Below are 6,706 nucleotides of genomic sequence, written 5' to 3' on the forward strand. Positions count from 1 at the left end.
CACCAGAATCCGACGGTGGGGCGGGCCACTTGGGCCAGCCGCCCCGTCCTTTCTGGGAAAACGAACTCGAGGGTGGAGAGCCCTCAATCGGACCACGACTCCCCCCCTGAAAGATCCCTGCCCCCATTCTGCCAGAAGACCCTCGAGACTCGAAGTCGGGAGGATTTCCTAGATCGGAGACTCCAAGAGATGAACCGGCGGATCGAAGAACTCCGCCATGCTCCCCCCGTTTATGGTGAGGATATTTGCACTGACCCTCCCTTCTCTCAAATGATCATGCAGGAACCGATCCCGCCAAACTTCAAGCTCCCCCAGTTCGAAAGCTACGACGGGACTTCGGACCCGGTTGATCATCTGGAAGCCTTCCGGACGATAATGCTGCTTCACGGCGCTCCCGACGCCATTCTATGTCGGGCCTTCCCATCGACCTTGAAGGGAGCGGCGAGAAATTGGTACTCGGCTCTGAAATCGGGTACCATCTTTTCCTTCGATCAAATGAGCCACCAATTTGTGACCCATTTTGTCAGCAGCCGGCATCCCCGGAAGAGTTCGGAGTCTCTCATCAATATTAAGCAGAGGGAAGGGGAGTCCATTCGGGCTTACATCAACCGTTTCAACGTCGCGGTGCTAGAGGTCCGGAACTTGGACCAATCAGTCGCAATGGCTGCTCTGAAGGGCGGCCTTCAGAAGAATGACCTTTTGTTCTCCCTGGAGAAGAAGTACTCCAGGGATTTTACTGATTTGTTGGCTCGGGCTGAAGGATACGCCCGAGCAGAAGAAGCCTTCAAAATGAAGGATGAAGAGACAGCGAGAGAGCGGCAGGCGGGAGACTTGAGTAAGTCTGCAGTCGAAAAAAGGTCGAGAGAAGTCCGGTCGCATTCTCGATCCCCTCCTGGGCACAAGCATGCCCATACTCCACCTCGGGTGCGCATACAGAGGAGTTCGGATCGTGGGGTTCGGTGGGGTTCTCCATCGGGAAGGTTCCGCAACTATGCCCCCCTCAATGCCTCGAAGACTCAGGTACTGATGGAGGTCAGGGAGCAGCTCCCTAGGCCGGAGAGGATGCGCACACACCCCGGGAAGCGCAACCCCAACAAGTTCTATCTCTACCACCGCGACCACGGCCACGACACGGAGGAATGCATCCAGCTCCGAGACGAGATCGAGGAGCTCATCCGGCGAGGTCGACTCGACAGGTTCATCCGATACCGGCCTGAGGGTAGGGGAGATCGGCCAAGGGCTCTTTCGCAACCTGAACCGCCAAGAAGGGAGGAGCAGCCTGGAGATCGGCCTCCCATCAGGACCATCGACTCCATCGCCGGAGGGCCTCAAGGAGGAGCAGACCTCCCGCAACCGTGGGACTCGGGAAACCTATAAATGCATCGCTTACGATTTTGCCTTGAATCTAAATTCCTCTCTACTTGACATGCTCTTTCCATTTGACATGGATTTATCACGACTGGGTATAACCCCTTCAAATGCCTAAAACAAAGTTATGTTAGGAACGGAAGGAGAACCTCATCCTAACATACCTAAAATGAAAGTTCGATTATCTCGAGATCGGATTGGGGGAGAGGCCCTACAACGCCCTAATGCACCCCCACAGCCATGTCGGGAACAGGAGGAGAACCTCGTCCGGGCATAAGCAAAGTCAAAGGCCCGGTTCTTTTAGATCGGATGGGGGGAGAGGCCTTACAGCACCCTAATGTGCCCCCACAGCCATGTCAGGAATAGGAGGAGAACCTCGTCCTGGCATGAGCAAAGTCAAAGGCTCGGTTCTTTTAGGCCAGATGGGGGGAGAGGCCTTACAGCACCCTAATGTGCCCCCACAGTCATGTCAGGAACAGGAGGAGGACCTCGTCCTGACATGAGCAAAGTCAAAGGCCCGGTTCTTTTAGACCGGATGGGGGGAGAGGCCTTACAGCGCCCTAACGTGCCCCCACAGCCATGTCAGAAACAGGAGGAGAACCTCATCCTGACATGAGCAAAGTCAAAGGCCCGATTCTTTTAGACCGGATGGGGGGAGAGGCCTTACAACACCCTAACACGCCCCCACGGCCATGTCAGGAACATGAGGAGAACCTCATCCCGACATGAGCAAAGTCGAAGGTCCGATTCTTTTAGACCGGATTGGGGGGAGAGACCCTGGCAATGACCCTTACGTACCCCCGCGGCCCCATTGAGAACGGGAGGAGAACCTCATCCTGATGGTGACGAAACCCGGCCGCCCGACAAGATCGGATGAAGGAAAAAGGCCCCCCTCAGCGGCACCTCCACACTCCTATTCACCCCCGCAAGAAGCGAGGGGAGGGCCCTCACTCTGAAAAGAGGAAAAAAATTAAAGAGGAAGAGCGACGAGCTACGACGGAGACAGATGAAGGACGAACCACACCAAAGACCTAAGGAACCTCATCTTAACAAAGACGGGGAGTTCCTACCAAGCACCCCCGACCTCCAAGAAGGCTCTCGGCACAAATCAAGAAGATGGCGGTACCTCTGAAGTACTGCGAAATTCGGACCACCAGGGAAAGCAAACCATCGCATCGGCGATCGGGCACCTCCAAGCGACGCCAACGTCGGACAAGTCGAACGACAAGAGAAGTCCGACGGACGATAATTTAATACGATATACAGACGAGGTAACACAAAACTCTCTTTTCTTTTTTATTCCATTTGCGAAATATACACCACGAAGCCCGGAAGGCCAAAGGAAGAAAAACAAAGCGACAAAAGCGGGACAAAACAACAAAATAAAAAATGTATACATGAAAAGACGGAAGGCCAAGAAGAGCCCTAGGGAAGCTCTGCTCCTTCCGATCTAGAATTACCTACTCCACCCTCTATCCAGGACTGCCTCAGATTCTTAACTTCTTCCTCTAGCTCTCCCTTTTTCAGCAGCGCGTCCTGGAGCGCCCGACGAAGTCGCTGTCTTTCGGTCTCCGCCTCTCGACACCTCTTTCTCAGGACCTCAGATTTTACCTCCGCGTCCGTGACGGCCCGCTGCTTGTATGCCAGTTGGATCTTCAGTTGTTGTAGCTCAGCCGTCTTTTCTTCGAGGGCGACAGAAATCCCTTCAACGGTTCCTCTTAGGGACTGGAGCTCATCAGAATCCCGAGCGAAAGTAAGCTGAGTCCCGTCAGCCAGCTGCCTCTGAAGACAGGCAACTTCGTCGGTCGCCACCCTGAGTCTCCCTTTATATTCATCCACCTGCCTGCGCCAACCGGCCTGATGCACATCGTAGCTCATCTCGGCGTCTTGAAGCTGCTGCTGAAGGGCGGAGACCCTCTTCGACCACTCCCGGTTGCCGTCGGCCCGGGCCAAGAGCCGGGATGAACTTCCTTCCAGCTGGCCGATCTTCTCCTTCGCAGCAGACAGTTCCACCCTGATAGCGTTGATCTTGGCAGCTTGAGCCCAAATTCGATCGCTGGCGCTCTTCTTGCATTCCTCAAGCTCCTTCGCGAAGTCCGCCTTCCTCCGGCTATACTCCATGATCCCCTTCACGTGGAGATTTCGAAAGCCGGTGGCCTCTGCGGTGGCTTCAGAATGGCCCTCCCTCAATCTGCGAAGCTCGCCTTCCATCTTCTTTGACTTCTTTGTCAACTGAAGAACCTCCTTCTTCAGCCGCTGAATCGTCGACTTCAGCGGGATCCCCAGGGGTAGGGGAAGTGCTTCGGCAGGGCGCTACCATTGGAAGACAAAAGTATCAAGACACGTCTCATCACAGAAAGAAAAGCAGAAAGAAGAAAAGGAGGAAGAAGCCGCCTACGACAAGAAATTCAACTTTATTGATTGGATGATTTTTGAAGACAAGAAGGTAAAGAAAAATTACGAAAAAATAAAACTACAAGGTCGGAGGTCTCAGACCTCAGGGGCAGGAGTTGGAGAGCTCGGCATTCCGAGAGGAGGGGCTGCTGCAGCGATGATGGCAGGAGAGAGACCGGCCTCATCTTCGGACTCCTCACCCAGGAAGTTAAGGTCGAGCTTCGAAAATTTTCTGGTCACCCTCTCCTGGCAGAGCTCGAACCCCTTAATGAATGCCTCCTGGCCGAATTGGACGTTCAGGTCCCTCATCTCTGCGGAGGCCTTGAACTCCTCTACCGCAAGAGCCCTGGCCTCCGAGACCAGGACAGGAGTCTGCTCAATCAAATTGGCGACCTCGGCCTCCGCCTTTCTCGCCGTCTCCTCCAAGGTCTGCTTTTCCTCCTCCCGGGCTTGTTTCTCTCTTTCCAAGGCCTCTTGGAGGGCGACTACTTCGGCCGTCTTTTCTTTGAGGCGAGCAACCTCGGCCCGGCAGCGCTCCTCCACCTGGACGATGTCCCTCCTCGCACGGTTCATCGCCTCGATATTGGCAAGGAGCTGGTGCCCAATCTGCAAGGGCGGCTAGGGGATCAGAACAAGGGCCGAATAGCCGGGTAAATGAAGATTTGCTTACCTCAAGGAAGGACCCTAAAGAGTCCCAGACCCGCTGCTCAGGATCGGCGTGGTCGATCCTCTCGACGACTTCGGACAGAATGCAGCCGTCGATCAACCGCCTGATCAAGTCCCTGTCATTGAAGGGATTCTCCGGCTCCTCCTCGGAATAGAGGGACTCGTCAGCGGTCGCTCGGCGGCTACTCACCCTGCGGGCCACCGACTTCCTTTTCTTTCCCCTCTCGGTTACGGACGCCTCCATGGGGCGGACCCCCGAAGCGGGAGCCCCAGTCGGTGGACTCCTCAAAGAGGCCCGGGGGGCCGTAGGTTCGGCGTCCGAGGGAATGTCGATCACTGGAGCCGCCTGAACGGGCGCGGCCAAGCTCGACTCCTCCGTCCTGGCCCTCTTTGCCGATCCGACGGCCGCAGCACCCTTTCTTTTGTGGGTCTTGAGGCCCCTGGCAAGCATCCGTGCTGCTTCGGCATCCATCCCTTAAAAAAAAAAAAAAGAGAAAAGAAGAAGAGAAAGAGGAGAGAAATCAGAGATCAAAAAAAAAAAGAAGAAGAAAAAGAAAAAGAAAAAGAGAGAAGAAAGAAGAAGGACAGAAGAAAAGAAGAAGGACAGAAGAAAAGAAGAGAAAGGAAAAGATGAAGTACTCGCAGGATCCTGGGGACTCAGGCCAATGTTGAACAGAAATTGCTCCCTCAGAAGATTGAGAAGGGAAGGAGCAGAATAGGCGAGAAGCTTCTGGGCAGCCTGGAGGTCATCCTCCCCCAGGCTGGGGCCCTGACGGACAGAATCCCTCAGAGAGCCCCAAGGGGGCAGGCCCAGCCTCAGGGTCGGGCGGTGGACGAAGAGGTATTTTTCCTTCCAATTATGGATTGAAGAAGGGGCACCTTTCAGCAACCCCTTCTTGCCGAACTGAGGGAAGAAGTACCACCAGTCCTTCGCCGAAGGATGACGCTTGAAGGTATAGAAGTGCCTAAACAGGAAGAGGGACGGTTGGACCTCGACTACGTGGCAAAGGGAGAGAAATCCTATCAAAAACCTAAAAGAATTCGGAGCAACAGAAGCCAAGGAGATGTCTAGGAAGCGGAAGAGGGCGACAACAAAAGACGGAAGCGGAAGCCGGAGTCCGACACGGAACGCCTCCTGATACAGGCAAAAATGATCGGGTGGGGGAGTGCTAGCTCGGTCAGAGGGGCCAGGCAGCTCCAGGTCGTACTCCGGAGAAACTCCATACTGAACCCTTATCAGAAGGAGTTCCTCCGGAGTCAGGGAACATGAAATGGTGCTCGACGCAAAAATCGGGCGGAGCCCAGCCCCAGACGTGGGTTCATCTACAGAGCGAGGGACCTGGGGGTTTGAGGCAGAAGAACTCCCGAAACCGCTGGGAGCGGAAGAGCCGGACGACATTTCAAATGACTTCTAATGAAGACTCTAAAGATCCAGAAGGAGACAGACGGGGCAAAGGACAAGAGGTCACAGTAGACTAACTCGAAGGAATACGACAGAAGAAAATGGCAAAGAAAAGGCTCCTAGATGGCGAAAAGAGAGGCGGAGGTTCCGGGACTAACCTAGATCGCTCTGAGAGATGCAGAGGGGCGAGGATAGGGACGACTTGAAGGGCGCCTATGTCCCAAGGAGACGCCAAGAGAGACAGGGCACTCGAAGAAAGGGTGGATACCACTAGAATTCTGAAGCGGAATAAGGGCCCCAAAGGCGGAAGGACAGGTTTATATAGACCCTGGGATCCGGTGCCATAATGATCGCGAATCTCCCCGGGCCGGCCCGCGCTCGACACGTGTCCCACTCACCACGGCAGGTGACTGAAAGCGGCTGGCGGTTGGCAGGGCCATTACTGCGCCGTACCTAGGCCAGTGTACCAGCAGGAATTTCGAAGAGTCCTTTCGTATCGCTCTGAATCGAAAAGATCCCAGCACGCGCACATTTAATGCCAAAATATCTGGAGGCGGTCGTGCACAAGATTCGAGGGGACAACTTCGGCTATGCCAATCTTTCTGTACTTCCTTTATTCGAAATTCAAACTCGGAAATAGGGAGACTGGTGTTGGGTATAAAATACCCACAGCCGAAGTTCTCAGCGGGATTGACCATTGCGGGCTCCGTCGCCAACTTCAACTGCCGGTAAGCTCCGTCCGGACTCCTACGGGAGTCGAACTTCGCACCTGACTTTAATTGCAGGAAGACTCCGCCCGGACTCCTACGGGAGGCGGGCTCCGTCCACGACTCCAAGGGGGACTCCGCCCGGACTCCTACGGGAGCCGGGCTCCGC

Source organism: Elaeis guineensis, chromosome 3 (genome assembly GCF_000442705.2).
Source record: "Elaeis guineensis isolate ETL-2024a chromosome 3, EG11, whole genome shotgun sequence".
In the NCBI taxonomy this organism is placed as follows: domain Eukaryota; kingdom Viridiplantae; phylum Streptophyta; class Magnoliopsida; order Arecales; family Arecaceae; genus Elaeis; species Elaeis guineensis.